The following is an 18,999-nucleotide window of genomic DNA, read 5'->3' as shown; positions in this document are numbered from 1 at the left end:
CCAAGATGAAGTGAAAACAACAACAAAAAAAAACTTACCTTAATACAAACTTTTGTGGCCACACGAATATTTCAATGGTGGTTATTGAATCCCCACAATTTCCTCTCGTGTGGCCCACTTGAGTTTTGGATTCACCTCATTTTTTTTGTTGCATGTCCTAAAATGAGCTTGCAAAATAGATGAATGGGGTGGATTTCTTACAAACATCACGGTAGGCCCCACTTAGTATCCAAGCACATGAACTTCCTCCGAAAGCTAGGAAATCGTTTCTTATTGGTATATGTCATTTTCGATGATACAAGCTCACAAAACATGCTAATTTTCTATCTCCCAAATTGATTGCACACTACATAACACAACTTTTAATGTGTGAAACTTCTCTAGGCCATCATGATTTGTGTTAAATCCACACTGTCTATCAATTTTTTCAGATCATCCTAGAGTATGAGTGAAAAAATGAGATAAATCCAAAGCTCAATTGGACCACGCCACTAAAAGTAGTGGGGATTAGACAAATTGTCGTTGAAACCTTTGTATGGCCTACCGTGAGGTTTATTTGCCATCTTATGTTCATAAGGTCACACAGACCTGGATGAAGGTAAAACACAAATATCAGCATGATCAAAGCCTTTTGTGGCCCCAAGAAGTTTTCAACAGTAGGAGTCTTCCTATTATTTCCTATGATGTGATCCACTTGATCTATGGATCTGCCTTGTTTTTTGGGCTCATATCTTAGAATGATTTGAAAAAATAAATAAAAATGGATGGATGGTGTGGACCTAAGAAATACATCATGGTGGGGCATGTGCATTTCACTAGTCAAGAAATTCTGTTGCTTGTTGTTGCGTAACACATTCCGGGAAGCGAAAAGAGAATCAGAAGTTTTGGCATGTGGAATTTCCATGGGCCCTGTCATGATATATGTGTTAGATCTACACCGTCCATCCATTTTTCCATATCATTTTAGGTCATGACACAAAAATGAGGCAGATCACATTCTCAAGTGCGCCATACTACGGTAAAATAGTGGAAATTGGATGCTTATTGTTAAAAACTTTTTAGGGCCATGAAAGGCTCTTATCAAGCTGATATTTGTGTTTTCCTTTCATCTAGGTCCATGCGACCTTATGAAGATGTTAGATGGCAAATAAACCTTCCGATGGACCCTAGGAAGGTTTCAAAGGTAGTAGTTCAATCCCCACTACTTTTTGTAGTGTAATCCATTTGAGCTTTTGATGTGCCTCATTTTTGGGCTCGCCCTCTAGAGTGGTATAGAAAAATTAATGGATACTATGGATCTAATACATAAATCATGGCAAGGCCAAAGAAGTTTCACACATTAAAAAATGTGTCGTGTAGTACACAAATATATTTGAGAGGGAAATTGGTGTATTTTGGGAGCTAGTGTCATCAGTGACGACATGCACCAATGAGAAGTGACGATACTTAATTTCCCCATGCCATCAACAAGAACGATTTGCACTCTCAGTAAAAAAGCTGGTTGAGTTTACGTAGAGGGTAGTTTTGTCAAATTTGATAATACAAATTTTAAACCATATAAAACACTAATGCCATTAGACGCCATGACTTGGGATGACTAACGGTGCAAAGCATAAGCTTGTTAATTTAAATATTTTAAAATCGAGCGATTATAGGTCGATGGCCCTAAAGGCGGCCGGTTATATGGAAAAACCTCTAAAATGTATCTTTCATCTACTTCGATTATAATATCCACAAAGGTTTTTGAGTTTTGAAAAACTCAAAATCATATACATATCAAGTCAATACACCCACCTTTTGAAGCAATCAAATATAAGGATTGCTCTACAATGCTGTTAAAAATAATATCTTATTAAAATAAGATCTGAGACTAGTTAATGTAAAAAACTTGTCTCATATAGTTATACAACAAAAATACACAGACTTTCTCCTCCAAACTATAGGAGAACAAGCCAAGTGAAATAAAAATCTAATAAAATTTAATAAGCCTAAATTAGTGAAAGTTCGAATCAACAAACCTATATTCTGAGCTTCCCGAATTTGTCTTTAATACTTTTAAAAATTTTAACTCTTGAAAAGAAATTTAACTCCCCAAAACTCGACACTCGAATACGGAGACTCGAATCCCGAATTCGAGGGTGTTAACACTATGATGATCGAGTGCACTAGAACCAATAATGACAATGCCTCAATTTTCGCAGCTTGAGTACGGTGCTCTAGTTGCGCAAACCCGAGTGTTTCCTAGGGACGTCGTACGTGGGGGCATGTCCCACGTGTCTAGATAATCATATTATCATTCATCACATGTCCAAAATAAATAAGAGTAACACATATTGAAATCAGCAAATATTAAAAGGAAAACAAGATGACTAAAGCATAAAGTGTATAGGCAATCATCTAAATAAAGTGTACAATTCCAAAAGGGGCACCCATAGAGACCACCACAAACCATAAACACCACCCCATGTACAAGACATAAACATAAAAGATAGATTAAGAGTTTATTGGCTCAAGCTCTCAAAACCTAACCAAGCTAACGTTGCGCCGCTCCTTATCACCTAACTTTCATCCGAGCTCTACTTAAACGCTCTCGGACTTCATGACTCCACCTACCTGCATCAAATGTTATTTTTAAATTCGAGTCATGAGCGGCCAACTTAGTGAGAAATTCCACCAAGATTACATAATCGACATATTAATCAAATATAGTTTTATAGGAAAACATATAAAATAATCATAGTTTATAATTTATCTTATTTAAGTGTATAAATGCATGAAGTGCTCATTGCACTTGAGATACAATTTAGCCGGACCAATGCAAGAGATTGGGTCATTCAAACATTTGACCCATCTCATAGTAAACAAATGGCTGTTAGAATAGTTAATTAGCAGCTAGCAAAAGTAACAATGTACATGCATCAATAGTATCTAGCCACCCAATAATGCCAATGGGCCATAAATGCATGATTAATCCAACCTTTATTAGTCAGATTCGCAAACAAATTATTTAAGCAAAACCTCTATAACTAGTGTCCAACCTTGATATAAATTAAATGTGCACACTGAAGGAGAAGCAAGATATAGATTAAATAACATAATCATTAATGCATATAAAAGAGATATCTAAAATGTTTGTACATGATCAGATCAAAATTGAAAACTCCCACTACCCAAATACATCCTTGACATCTACAATTCCCACGGACGCCACATGTTCCTTAAAGAGCGTGATAGGAAAGCCCTTAGTGAGAGGATCCACTATCATCTGACTCATACCGATAAGTTCTATAGACACTTGACGATTATAAATGTAAGACCCGTGTCCTAATCCGTACTGTTCCGTTAGCTTCCGCGGTCCTTCCGGTCAAATTTCGGCAACCTTCGCACCGTATCCGGTGTTTGCGCACGATCCTAAGCCAGGTCCCGCGCACCGACGTCGGCTTGGTCCGAAAGTTATATCATAGCGACCGCGTCGTCGCCGCGGTTCCAACGCCGTGACTTGCGCACCGAATCGATACCCAGGCAAGAAAATGCCGATCAGCGTTTATTCCGAAGAAAAACCGCACGTTGCGGATTTCGAGGGAATCTCTACAATTAGTCCCATCAATCAACCATTAAAGCATCCCATACCTTAAGTACATCAACCCATCTCCACCTTTTTCAAAAGTCTACCCTCTTTCCACCTCATCACTCCTCTTTTTTCCATTTTCAACATCAACCATACCCCTTTTTACAATTTTTCAACCCAAACCATCCCCCATCACTCCATCACTCCATCTCTCTCTCTCTCTCTCTCTCCCTTACAAGTCTCTCTCTCATTCCATACTCTCCCATAGCAAAATTCATACGTATGGTCCTTCCATGGTGAGAAAATTTCATTTGTGAGGCCCACCTTTCCCACCCCTTCATCTCTTATCTCAACCATCCATTTCTCATCTTCCTCCATCAAAGAGGAGCACAAGGAACTAAGGAAGCCAAGGGAGCAAGAAGATCAAGTGGTGGGTGTCTTGATAGGGTAGATTTTGATATTTTAAAGATGGGCCAAGTGAGGCCAACCGATCAATGGTTTGGATCTCGCTTTGGACCCTAAGATGTGGCCGATGGCCCACTTGGATCATCATGATCATTCCATGATGGGGCCATTCTCCATGGACCCCATCATGATGTTTATTTCCTTACATGCTTAGGGTCATCTAGACCGTTTATTTTAAGTGGAGAAGGGATCTCCACCGTCGAACTTCGACTTCATGAACCCACATGTAATGGGACCCACTTGATGTATGATTTAGTGCAAGGGAGGGCCCATAGTGCCGGGGTCCCTCCATCACACGGTTTCACTCTCCATCTCTCTCCCTTTTATCTTATTTATTTTATTTTTGTAATAATGAGGTTATGTGGCCCACTTGAATGGACCCCACCATGAGGTAGGTATTTTATCCAAATCATTTAAAAGTGGGGCCCACTTTCTATGTGTAAGTACCCTGCCATCCATCCCCTGGTGGCCCACCTAAGCAGGGCCCACCTCCTAAGTGCATGGAAAGTCCAGCGTCCAGGGACGCTGGACGTTGCCATCTTTTCTTTTCCAAGCCTTAGAGTGGTCCACTCATGTAGGCCCCACCTTGATGTATGTATTAAATCCATGCCGTTCATTCCTTTCCCAAGATGGTTTTAGGCGTTGAGCTAGAAGGTGGGATCCATCAGACCTTCAGGCGGGCCATACCATAGCAAATGGTGGTTTTCACCATTGAAAACTTCCTTGATTGGTTATACATTGAAATATGTCCAATATTGGACTTGTTTTGCTCGTGGTGAGCCATGGAAGAACATTGGACGGCGTAGATTCACTGGATATGGACCCCACCTGCGAAATCCCTACAAAAACAGAAATTAAAAAAAAAAATAATAATTTCAACACAGCAGCCGCTGCTGCTGTGTCAGGCGGCAGCAGGCGCTGCCTGCGCCAGCGTCCGGGAGGACGGACGCGTGTACAGCCACCCACGGCTGTAGCCGTGGGCCCCACCTTGATGTTTACATGTCATCTAACCCGTTCTCTGAAGTGGGCCCACCCCAAAAACCAGCGTGATCCAAGACTCAGGTGGCCCACACCGTATGGAACAGTGGGATTGAACCTCTACCTTTGAAACCCATTTGGGGTCCACAGAAGTTTTGGATCAGGGTGAAAATTTCTCCCACCCTCTATTTAGGCCCCCTCGGCCTTGTCAACGGGTCGGATGGCATAGAAACATTGCGGTGGGCCCCACATGGAGCCCACATTGATGTATGTGTTTCATTCCCACCGTCCGCCTGGACGGTGGACATGGAGCCACTGTGATGATTGTGTGGGCCCACTGGGATGATTGCTTAGAGCCCACTGTGATGTGTGCGTGTGTGTGTGTATATATATATATATATAAAATATTATATTTCATATAATATTATATGTATTATGTATATATATATATATATTATATACTATATTATATGTATATATTTTTACTAATGTTGAGGCCCGTGATTGAGGCCCACCTTGATATATAGGTAAGGCCCACCTTGATATATAGGTAAGGCCCACCTCAGTACTTGTGGCCCATGGTTGAGGCCCACTTTAATGTATATATAGAGCCCATGGGTCGAGGCCCATTTAATGTATTAGGGGCCCATGGGTCGAGGCCCATTGAGATGTAATGTGGCTAATGGGTTGAGACCCATTTGATGCATGTATGGGGCCCAACTGGCGAGGCCCATTTGATACATATAGGGCCGTAAGATTAGGCCCATTTAATGCATTCTAAGGCCCACGGGTTATGGCCCATTGCAATGCACATAAGGCCCATTGGTGTGGCCCATTGTTGTGGCTCGCTTGATGAACATGAGGCCCATATGATACGGCCCATTTAATGTATTGAAGGCCCAATGAGTTATACCTAAGGTTCATTGCAATGTGCAGTCCCAATATGATTTATGTAATGATGTTTACGTCAGGGCTATGCCTTGGGAGCAATGATGGTTTGACGTCCACATTGCAAGTATAGTGTGGTTAAATGTCCGCATTATGACTTTCCCTAGGGCCCATTGTTAGGCTCATACGTCTGATGTGTAGGCCGTCTAGGCCCATCTTTGTTATGATTATCATCCATTCTATATAGCATGCTCAGTTCCATGATTCATGACCATATGCATCATACGTATGCTTGATATGAGAAATGACTGATCATCGCACATGCCTTCGGGCAGATTGATTAGGGGCTCCCGTATAAGGGGTGTTGCCCTACATGAGCGCACGATACGCGCAGGATTGCTGCATGACTGAATAGTGTGATTCATGCATTCGCATTGTATGATATGGTTACTGTATGCCCTAGCGACATCAGGGCCGTAGCCTCCACAGACGTATCGTGGTTGGCAGGATTGGATACCGGAAATACTGTTCTACATGGGGTGCGATAGATATCCCTGGGTGAAAGTCCCTAAACCCTTATGGTACCAGGAGGTTGCTCCAACGTCTAGACCGAGTGGGTGCATGAGCGCTGGGTGCCGATTACCAGACGGTTGCGCTTTCCACTGTGTCGTGGTCGGTTGGAAGGGGGTGCGGCCTTACCCGCCCTAGAGTAGGGGGCAATGCTAGGTTAGTTCGACCAGCTCGAGGAATGGGTCCGCTATTGACGAGCCGAGCCCGATATTGGCAGGCGGATAGTGAGGTCCTTTCCACTCACCTTATTGCGCGCGATGGGGCGGCAATCTGGCTTGGAGTGTACTAGACCCCGGTGATATTCCAGATTTGAGCCGTATTGACATGTGGACTTAGATGAGGATTTGTATGCTTGACTTACATTTCGCATTGCATGGCCTTGGTATGGCCGACATCGTCCTTTGCACCGCATGGCCTTGGTACGGCTAATGGGATTCTTAGCATTCATCAGCATGTTCCGCATTACTCTGATACTGCATAACTACATTATCACCTTGAGCATACACTTTCACCACCCTCTAAGCTTTCTATAAGCTTATGCACGACCGTTGCGTGCAGGTGACGTTGGTTCGCAGCAGCGCTGAGGCTTGGGCGCGTAGCTGATCTTCTTTTGGAGCTTTTGGTCTATCTTCATTGTATTTCCCTTATGCTCATTATACTTGTAAAGTTTTTTATTATAATGGAAATGTGATGGAGCTTTTGGTTGTTGTTTGTGGGTTATGCCTTTGGTTATGCTTATTACGAATCAAACTGATGTTGAAAATCCTCCTTGTAGCATCCCAGGATCGGAACCTGGCGAATGGGCGCTGGGAGCCGAGAATGGGGTTCTACGGAGGCTGTCGGCGCCAGATTCGGCGATCGGGAATTTTGTGAGCCCGGTTTCCGAGTTTGGGGCGTGACAATAAACTCTCTCCTTTACAATAATATACTTAATATCAATATACTTTGACCTCAATGAATACTTGTTGTTATTGGAGAAGTTAACTGTAGCTGAACTATCATAATAGATTTTCAATGGTTTCAGGATCATCTGCATAACTTATAAATCAGAGAAAAAATTTTAAAGTCAGATCGCCTAACTCGTGGCTTCATGACAACCTACACACTCCACTTTCATGGTGAAAGATGCCGTAATCGACTATTTCATGCTCCTCCATGATACGACTCCACCAACCATCATGAATATGTAGCCCAAGGTGGACTTCTTATTGTGAGACAACCCCTAAATTTTACATCTGTAAATCCAACCAGCTCCAAACGGTCAGATCTCCTATACGTGAGTGTGAAGTCCTTTATCCTTTGTAGGTAACACAACACTTTCTTAATAGATATCCAATAGATCATCCCTGGATTTCTAAGGTATCTACCCAACATTCCAACCACAAAAGCAATATCTAGACGCGTATAAGCCTGAACATACATGATGCTCCCTACTGCTGATGCATACAAAATATCTTTTATATTGTCCTTTTCTAGGTCATTCTTAGGGCATTAAAATTGGCCAAACCTATCACATTTTACGATAAGGGCCTGGTTATGAGCATAACCTTCATGTTACCTTCATGTTAAACCTTTCGAGAACCCTATCAATATAGGCATACTATGATAGGTTTGAGCAGTTCACGTAATCTATCATGACTAATTTGAATGCTAACGATAAATGATGCATCACGAAGATTTTTCATCTCAAAGTTTTGAGATAAAAATTTCTTAGTCTCGTGCAACAGTCTAATATCATTATTGGCCAACAAACTTTCATCAACATACAAGACTAAAATAATAAACTTACTCCTACAGGCTTTCATATATATACACTCATACCTAATGTTTTCAATGAAAGTATATGAGAAAATGACTTCATGAAACATTAAGTACTACTGTCGTGATACCTGTTTCAACACATAAATGGACTTTTTAAGCTTGCAAACCAGATATTCTGAGCCTTTGGCTTTGAAGCCTTTTAATTGCAACATATATACATTCTTATTTAGAACTCCATTGAAAAAATGCAGTTTTTATGTCCATTTGATGTAGCTCTAAATCCATATGAGCCACGAGCCATAATAATTTTAAACGATTTTTTCTTAGATATGAGTGAGAAAGTCTCCTTAAAGTCAATGCTCTCACGCTAGCTAAAACCCTTTGCAACTAGCCTGGGTTTATACCTTTCGATATCGTTCTTAGAGCCCCGTTTGCTTTTGAACACCCACTTACAACCAATCGGCCTAATATCTTCAGCCAATTCAACAAGGTCACATACTTTGTTACCCCCCATGAATTCTAATTCATCCTTTATGACATCTAACCAATGAAAAGAATTCGTACTTTGTTTGACTTGTAAAAAAGATACAAGATTCTTTTCAACCCCAATGTCAAATTCATGCTCTTGCAAATATATGATATAATCGTTTAAAATCACATATCTTCTCTCTTTATATGATCATCTTAAGGGCTCATTATTCTTAATTGAGTTTTTTTTTTAATTTCCTCATCAGTAGGTTGTATTTGAGACCTTACATGGTCATCCATAGGGATCTCAAAGTCTTCTGCTGGACAGACGACCACGCTACTCTAAATGATTGTAGTGGAAAACTGTAACATCTCGGATTTTCACTGTTTTGGATTTCCAAAATTTCGTTAATTTTTTTTATTTAATTAACTTATAATGTTACTTATTAACCATTAACACTCAATGTTAGTGTATACAAGGGTGAAGCCAATAAAGAACCGCACAAATCTGATTAATCAACCGTCAGAAGCCAACGAATCTGTCCGATCACTTGAACATCAGGTGTAATGTAATATCCCACCCAACCAGAACAGTGTCTTGGGGCGTCCACGTAGGATTTACCACAGGACCGTTCGTTTAAGCCACTCATAGTGAGGTATCACAAATAAATTAGACCAAGATTAACTCAATTGAATAGACCAGACGAGCCTTGATAGAACCTGGTGTGGGCCTCCAAGCCAGATGGCCGTTTACACTTAGCGACAGCCCGTGCGGGCTATACCGTGACATGGGAAGGTCAGAAAATTATAAAAATTCAAGGGAGCATAGATCTCACTGGGCTTGGGGACCATCGTGGACCACGGACCCAGTGGACACCCAGAAGTGGGATCTAGCACTGACTAAATGCACCCCACTTATGCCAGGACCAGAATCTGGTGCTCGCAAATGAAGCTGAGATACAAGACTATCCAGCTGTCGGATCTCTTCTACATTTTCAGGGGAGGTCTAATGAATTTTTCTACACTCGTCCACAAACTCTGGGACCCGATTGTGGAACGGTGACCGTTGATCGCAAATCGGACCCATGCGACCAAACCCCATATCCGATCGATCCCAAATTTTGCATGGCCCTTCAACGGGCCATGGAGCACCTATCCTATAAGTTTCATGGCCAGAGGGCCACCAGAAATGCACCAATTTTCTAAACAAGATCTAGACTGCTCGTTGGTGGGCCACTAGTTCCAAAACTATAGAATAATGTCCGTCTCATTGGGCTTGACGTCCATCGCGGGAATCAGACCTGGGTATTGTCCAGAACCGCTCAACTTGAGCCGAAGGAAGAGTGCATGAAAAGTGCAAATACCTTAAAGGAAGGAGTTGGAACTTAAGTGAATTAAGTCATCCACTCTTATGCAAAGTTGAGGATTTCGGACCGTCGGTTTGCGACCAAACTTTACCCATGGAGAAAAGATATTTCCCTGCTCATATCCATATAGTCGTGGCCCTGATCGACCATCGGTGACCGTTGAATAGATTTCTAATCATATCTGTCGATCGGCGCATCCAAATGGCGGGACGATCATGTTCATACGTAGATCATCATTAGGGCTAACTATCCTACGGTGTATATCAATATGTATACCCTATAATGGGCCCTAAATCTTGAAAAGACCCTCCCATAGGTCTAGTATAGTAAAAATCCAACACTTGGGGCCATTTCCACCAAATCTGGCATTATAAAAGGGCCTCATTTGGGCTCTCTCTCTCCCCATACGATTTTGCCCTAGGGGAGGAAAGAGAGAAGAGAGAAAAAGGAGAAGAGAAAGAGGAGAAAGGAGGAGAAAGAGAGAGGATGAAGAGAGGAAAGGAGTGAACGTGAGCAAGGTGGACCCTAGATCGAGGTGGGGCCCAAGGAAATCAAACCCTACAACTTTCTACCTCGTCTCCAAGAGGAAACCCTCCTCCACGACCGTCATTTCATTTCGTTGATCGCCTAGGTAAGATCCATCACCCATTTTTCTTGAAAACCTTATGATGAGGAGGGGTTTGCATGAGATTCTAACATGCAATGCTTTGTTTTAGGGATTCCGGCCAATCAACCCAAAATCCACACTCCTAGGTCGTTTCCAAGTCTTCAACGATCCATAGGTGCGGACTATTGATCTTAGGTGGCCTAGCACCAATTCTAGTATGAGATTAATGATTTTGATTGCTTGGATGCCATATTAGGAAAATCTAGAGAAAGCCTAGGAATTTTAGGTTTGTTAAAATAATATGAAATTGTTGGTTTGACTCTCATGATGATTGTTCTCGCCTCTCACATGATTTGGTGTATGGATGATTACATGTTCATGCCTTGTGTGATTTTTTCATATTTTGTTGCCTCATAGGATGTATGATTTATTGCTCTTGTACATATGATTTCTCAACATGGAGGAAGTGTTAACTTCCTCACCAACCCACACCACACACATACACTTTATTCATGATATTAATGGTTTGCTTGTTAAAGAAACTTGAATTGTATGTTGAGCAACATGAGAACATGGTGTTGAATATGCTTGATGATGCTTTGGTTGTTGGCATGTTATGAATTATTATTTCTACCCTTAGGTTGGTCAGGAACTTGAGGAGAGACGGTGGTCCCATCGGTAGGACTGCGCTATGGTTGGACATGTGGGTTTGGGCGGGTGTGATCGGGTGGCTGTAGTTCGACTACATGGGACCCTCGTGCCCGATGTCACACGCCTCATGCTCGCCTGACTCGCAAGGTCTAGCCTACCGTCTGACCAACCTTGATTGTTAACCCTGTTTGCTCACATATGTATGGAACCTGATCCACCCTACAACCGTTGTAGCCCAGCAATAACTCACTTGACACTGGTCCACAGTCTCGTGAGCCGGGCATGGTGGAATGGGACACTATGTCCGAGCTGTCGGCCTATGCTGGGGTACCGCGCCTCCCCGTAGTGACCGCGAGCGATCCCATTCTCATGGCACTCCTCATGTGCTTGAAGTCGGGGATGAGGAACCCGACGGGATCACGGACCGCGGGGTCTCGGCCTCACGCATTGGGGGGTCTTGGCCTCGCAACCCGTTTAGGGCATTGATACGTGGGGTGTACCAGAATCCCCAATCTGCTGGATGAATGGACCTAACTAATAACTCGGCTAACACGATCGCATTGCATCGCACTAGTTAGGGTGGCGACTCGGCAATCGAGGTCGCACTGAGGGAGTGTTGGCATTGGCGATCGTTAGATGGTGTCGCACGAGGGAGCGTTGTGGTGAGGGCATGCATCATGTCATGCTGTATACATGCGCATTAATAAGATTACTTAGACTTATGTGATTGTCTGCTTTTCATTAAGATCATATTATAATTGATGCTTGTGATAACTTAAGACTAATAGCACCCACTGAGTTGATCACTCACTCCCACTCTGGGACGGTGTTTTAAAACACCAACCAGACTCATTCATAGATGCAGGTGACTCAGGGCTTGAGGAGCCTGGTGAGGCGAGCTTCGAGGAGGAGGGAGAGCTGTCTTACTTCCAGATGATGGACAGTTCTCCGCCAACTTGAGAGGCGGGATTGGATCGCTGAGCAGGGGCTCAGTTTTACCTCTTTTTGGTCATATTATTCTTTTACGATTTTGTTAGGTAGCATCTTATGCGACCCATGTATTCTTTTGGGCATGTATATATATATATTTGTATTCAGTCTCTTTCATTTCAGTGGACTTGTGTGGATGTACTTCATGTTCCAGGAGATTCCAGGCTGCGCATTTGAATTGGATCGCATATTATTGAAATTTGGCTATAAGTGACCTCGGGAACTCGGGAGTCGAGTATATGCACGACTCCCAATTTTCAGGGTGTTACAGAAACACAATTATTTCTTCCTCAAACACAATATTTCTTAAGTTCATGTTCCAACTATCTTTAGTATTCTCAATAAACCTAGCATTCACAGTCTCAATGACTATCATGGAATATGATGGACAATAAAATCTGAATCTTTGGATCTTTCTATGTATTCTATAAAGAAGCGACTAATCATTTTAAGGTCAAGTCTTTTTTCATGCAGGTTATATGGTGTTTCTGCAGTATAACCTCCTACATGAAAGTATCGTAAACTAGGCTTTCGCCTTATCCATAATTCATATGGAGTTTTCATTACAATTTTACTTAAGACTATTTAAAATATGCACAATTATTTTTAGTACATCACTCCACAAAAATTCTGGCAACATTGAATTACTAATCATAGATTGCACTATGTCCTTGAGAGTATGATTACGCCTTTCTGCTATATCATTCTACTCTAAGTAGCAGGCATGACATATTGGGCAACGATCCCACAATCTTATAGGTATCTAGGAATGGCCTCGGATTATGTTCAGACTTGTCATACGTTCCACAGTACTCACCACCATGGTCAGATCTGACGACTTTGATCTTTTTGTCGAGTTGATTTTAAAGTTCAGCCATATATATTTTAAATGTATTTATGACATTTGATTTGTCATTAATATGGTATAGGTACCCATAACGAGAATTATTGTCTATAAAAGTGATAAAATTAATACTTCTGCCCATTCCAAGATATGTAGGAAATAATTTATAGATATCTGTACGATTCACTTTCAAGAGTCCTACGCTCCTGGTGCACCATTTTTCTTGGTTCGAGTCTGTTTACCTTTAATCTAATCTATACAAACCCCAAAGTCTAAGAAGTCTAGAGAGTGAAGAATTCTTTCACGCACAAGCCTGGCTTAATATCCTATGCCACAACATAGATGAATTTTCACGGTCTAAACTTCGTTTGATATCTTTAGTGTTTCCATATGAGGAGTTAATGTTGTATATATATGAAACATCTAAATTCAATTGATAAATCTTATCAACCAAATTGTTAGAACCAATCACAACTGAATCATAGCAAATACTCAATTTTTTTATTTTCAAATTTAAACTCATAACCATACTTGTCTAAATGAGAAACGGAAATCAAATTGTGTTGCCTTCCACAACACTATTCTGCTGAGGTGTGTAAGCACATGAGCATTGATGAGTAATTCCATGACGAATAAGAAAGTTGGTTAATTCATTGGAAAGAAACTCTTCTCCCGAATTAGATTGAAATACTTTGATCGATCACTACAATAGAATTTCAACTATTATCTTGAATCTCTGAAATCAAGTAATTTATTAGATCAAGAAAATGTCCTAACGATAACCTAAGCCTATAGACTCCAATAGCTTCTATGTCTACTCTAATGTTGTTCCCCATATAGACCAATCTTTTTGCATCGGTTAGTATTCGGCTTTGGAACATATCTTGTATGGAATTACATATGTGAATAGTTGTACTATGATTTATCCACCAAGAGTATGTGGACATATTAAAACAAACTAAAAATTGGTTCTTACACTTAGAAACAAGCCATTCCTTAAATTATGTGCAACCTTCTTCTAATAACTTGGCTTCTTGTAGAAGAAACATGCATCTTTAGGACCCCACTTTTTTTCCCTCAGAGTTAGGTTAATTTTCACCCACAGGACACGTAGAACGCGTTCTTGAATTGCAATTCTTTTTCTTATTTCCCTTTCATCCTTAACCAGATGTCATTAGGTGTGCCCTGTGTCTTACTTAACCTTCTGAGTCTTTTTTCCTCCTAAACGCACTGAGATATCAGTTCGTTTAATGTCTACTTTTCCTTTGCGTGTTATAACTAATTTCGATTTGACCGAATTGTGGATATATGAAGTTTATAACCAAGAAAATCAAGAGTCCATCCTTAATCTTAAGGTCTAATGCGAGGGTTTTTGCCACTACATCGGATAATCCACCATTGTACTCCCTGATGTTTTCCGGACTTTTATAAGTGGCTCAAGTTAGCTTATGTAGGAGCAAACTCAACTCAGCTTTATCTAATTTCATGAATCAGTTTCCTATTTCGATCAAGAACTCTTTTGCTTTCTCAATGTTGGGCATGACACCCTACATGGTCTTAGAAATTGAATTCTTTATGATCTTGAGACACATCTTATTTGACTTGGTCCAGGCCTTATGGTAAATCTTTTCTAATTCCGTACCGGAGTGAGATATAATGGGAGGCTCGACTTCCTCTAAAGCCAGATCCAAGTCCATGCAGCCTAGGACTATTTTAATGGATGACTTTCATTTTTTATAATTAGACCTAGTATGCAAATGAATGGAATTGAATTATTTTAGAACATTGGAAACAATTATATCTAGACATACAAAACATAACACTCACATTAATAAATAAAGAAGTCTCACATAATACTATATGAATCTAAACCACAAATATTATGCATGTATTAACATTCAATTGATTAAGACCTTCAATCAAATGACCTAAAATGATGATAGGCCATAATCATCAAATTCTGGCAAGAGCTCAATGTATTATCGTGACTCCTTTGGGTGAAATTACAACATACAAGATGTTCTACTAAATATGAAGCTGACTAATACTAATGAAATAAATCTAAGACACCCATCACCTTTGGGTGAAAGGAGTCTCTTAAATTTATATCACTATCACCAATCACTCCACCCCGCTCACATCATACCAATCGATGATACCTCTTTGTTCTAACAACCGCCTGTCATGGACACGAATGCAACTGAATGCAATCATATAATGGAGGGTCGCTTGACTCCATGTATTAAAGTCTGAAAGTAAAAATTTTCACAAATTGAGGTCACTTTGGTGGCTAATACAACCAACTCCAACCCCCACTCTTAGACTCAAGGATTGTTATATGGTCCTACCCACAACAAACCATTCTACAAAAGTTCTGATTTGGCCCGAAATATGACTGATGTTGACCTTCTGTAGGCTCAAATATATATTCTAAAGTAATGGTTGGATTAAATTCTTAATGGTTAACTACTTAATATTACCCTCAAATAGATGGGTAATGGCCTTATTTCGGGTTAGATCAAAACTAAATTATATCATTATACCATAAATACTGAAATACTTAGACCAGGCAATAAGTGAAAACCACCAACCATATACTCATTAATTTAGTTTTTACTTATACTAAAATGGTCTAAGTATAATTATTTCAATGATTAAGTTTATCTTCTATCGACAACAGGCTCAAAAAACTAAAGTGAGCAGCATAAGGTCCAAAGAAAATGTAACATCATATAGTCCAAGGTTAGGCCCAAAACTAGGCTTATTTAGTGGCTTAAATCATCGTCAATGGACAACAAGCCCAAAAATATCTAAAAAGGGCCACAAAAGTCCAAAGATGAATATAACAATAGACCTCAAGGTTGGCCCCAAGATTAGAATCAAGCAAGCCCCAAAATTTGGGCCTAAATATATGGTGTTGCAAGTCCATATGTAGGACTAAATATGATAATCAGACAGGCCCAAAAAATGGGCCCTGGATTTGCTAAAGATGGGCCTAAAACCCAACCCATTCATAATCATTCAAGAGACTTATAACTAAGCCAACAATCAACAACAAATGAGCCCTATGATTGAGCCGATAAGTCTCCTAAAAAAACAACTTGGTCATTTGAAAACTGCTTCAGCCCCAAGACAGGCCCAATCTCGGCCTTAAAAATAGCAGGCCTAGAGGCATGTTCCTTTCCAATGGCCAAAACATCCCAAACCCTAGCCTCACCCATCGCCCCCTTTTAAGGCTAACCGAAACCCTAGCCGTTGAACCCCGCTGTAGAGTCACATCATCGGAGTCCCATCCGTCATTGTTGCCGCTCGCCATTGCTAGAGAGGACGCCATCTGCTGCTCAAACACCACTCAAAATGACAATTGATTGCCGTTGTAGGGTCAAGAGACACGTGAAGTTGCCATATAGATTTGAAGAGGGAGGTGAAACAGAGGTGGGTCTACTGCTAACCCCACCTCCCCTCCCCCTTTACCTTAACACCAACCTCAATGACAGTCGGTGATGTTGGGATAACACCAATGGATGTCCGAACTAAATCAGGAACATGTTGTCACCATTAATAGCCGTCACCGGAGGTCGAACGGGGCGTCCGCAATCTAGATCTTGGGTAATTGATAGGAATCAAGATCTTAGGTGTAATGAGTTTTGGCCAGATAGATCTAGGCATAGGGTTTTGGAGCCTCTGCAATTTAAGATCTGAGATTTCCATATTGAGCATGATCATGAGATTCGGGGTTTTGAGAAACCCCTTGCAACTCCACACATTGCTAGTCATAGCACTCGCTAGATTCCAGCAACAAGATCCTTGTTTTTCATCAGATTTTTGAAATTGCGGTAATAACTGTCAATCAGGGCTACAGTGCCATGTTCTAGCTACCAACACGGCCACCGTGCATAGTCACAAATTCGGTCCCAATCCCGTTAATTAATCCAAAAGTAAGTTATGACGAAGAAAACGTTCAGGGTCTGTTTGATTTTCCATGATACATGTAAATCACGGTAAATAAGTAATTATTACTTTTTCACCTAGTTTCAAAAAATCGGTAAAAAAGTATCCACTTAAATCTGTGGACCCCACCGTAATGTATATGATATATCCGCACTGTCTATTTATTTTATTAGAACATTTTGAGGCATGAGCTGAAAAAAAAGGCAAATCCAACGCCCAAATGGCCCATATGAAAGGAAGCAATGGCCTTAATTCATCCACCATTGAAAGTTGTTTTCTTCATTGGGTCCACATTGAGGTTTATTCATCATCTTACCCGTTCATAGGGTCACACAGACATGGATAAGGGGAAACCACAAATATCAACTTGATCCAAAACTTTTAAGGGCCCTAAGAAGTTTTTAACGGTAAGCATTGGATTCTTATTGTTTCCAGTGGTGTGGACCACTTGAGCTTTAGATTTGCTTCTTTTTTGGCTCATTCCCTAAATTCAGCCGGCATAACGAATGATTGGTGTGGATAAGTCACATACATCATGATGGCCCCCACAATGATTTATTAAATTTCTCGATTTAAGCATTTAAAAAGTAAGCAGTCACATCTGCATTGGGAAAGATGAAGTAATTACCTTGGTAAATAATTATTACCCATTTATGTGGTAATTACGGTTGAGATGAAAAATCAAACAGGCCCTTAAAGATCTGAAATCTACCATATTCATGCATAGGTGGCTCCGATACCAATGGTAATCTAAAAGGCAGAATTAATGAATTATCTATGCATTAATAATGGAGATTCTACGCTAAAATCTTAAAGTAGTACCTGATTGGTAAGATATTCCCAATGCCTCGATGTAGTTGAAAGGAATCTTGGTCTTTTGCACCTCACACTGTTACAAGAACATTTCAATGAGATCGAGTTTTTCTCTTATGCGTGGGTGAGGGATCAAAACAGGTACATATAAGAAAAAGGGTCAGAGAATCTTACCCATCCCACTTCTTCCCTCTAGAGTCTTCACACCGTATATTTCCATATCCGACGTAATAATCGTGCATAAGGTATGATTCAAGCATCTCGCCCCATACATTTTTGCAATGATCAGAACTATAGTAAGGCCTACTAAATCATTCAATCAAAATAATCCAACAGTTATATCAAAATGGATAATCATGTGTAGCCCACCTGATGTAATATTAGGAAAACATAGACAAAGGCACGTAACAACGAGATTGCGGCCGCCCATCCTTCAGGCCGCCGGCTAAAATATAAGATAATTCATTGAACCATTACATTCCAAACAGAACACACGGGCATTTATTCTTTTAACTTTATTCCACATACATCCCAAACAATGAATAATCAAAGTATACAAATAGGCTAACAAATTATATAACATCGACTTGTCTCAGGAAAAAAAAAAAGGCCCCATTGGTGTCACACACTGAAATGGCCTGACGATCCAAACCGTCCATTTTCCGGATGCTATGCTCTGTATCTGACCATCATCATGTAAGATAAGTTTCAATGGCTTACATTCAACTCTAAAAGTAAAAAGTCAGGATCATTCTCGAAGACACATAGCTCAGGAAAAAAACAAAACTCGACTCAACCAGATTTCACCAAGTCTCAATAAAAACTCACCTGGTCACTAACAAAACGCGACTCAACTCACCAAATACTCAATAAAATTTTGACCAGAAAATCTCATTTGAGTTTTCAAGAACTCACCTAAGTTTTTGAGTCGAGTTTTTGTGTTTTTAAATTATAATTCAACATATCTGAGAACATGGACGGCTCAAATCATCAGACCAACTTACCATCTGGGCCCCACGCGGGCAGCCCTTGCTGACGAAACTGGGCCACGGCAGAACGAACTCTAGAAATAAAAATA

The 18,999-nt window shown here is 40.6% G+C and overlaps 1 long non-coding RNA gene across 1 annotated transcript; it reads right to left on the bottom strand.

Moving 5' to 3' along the window:
- Nucleotides 1–2,366: 2,366 nt before the first annotated feature.
- Nucleotides 2,367–18,847, bottom strand: LOC131244426 (uncharacterized). The gene is made up of 2 exons (XR_009170275.1): nt 17,931–18,847; nt 2,367–2,613 (listed from the first exon to the last, which is right to left on the bottom strand). It is a non-coding gene; the product is annotated as an uncharacterized LOC131244426 (long non-coding RNA).
- Between the last annotated feature and the right edge of the window lie 152 nt (nt 18,848–18,999).

The sequence above is a fragment of the Magnolia sinica genome, chromosome 4 (assembly GCF_029962835.1).
Source record: "Magnolia sinica isolate HGM2019 chromosome 4, MsV1, whole genome shotgun sequence".
In the NCBI taxonomy this organism is placed as follows: domain Eukaryota; kingdom Viridiplantae; phylum Streptophyta; class Magnoliopsida; order Magnoliales; family Magnoliaceae; genus Magnolia; species Magnolia sinica.
Note: the sequence above shows the minus strand (reverse complement) of the source record. Positions and strands in the feature narration are given on the sequence as shown.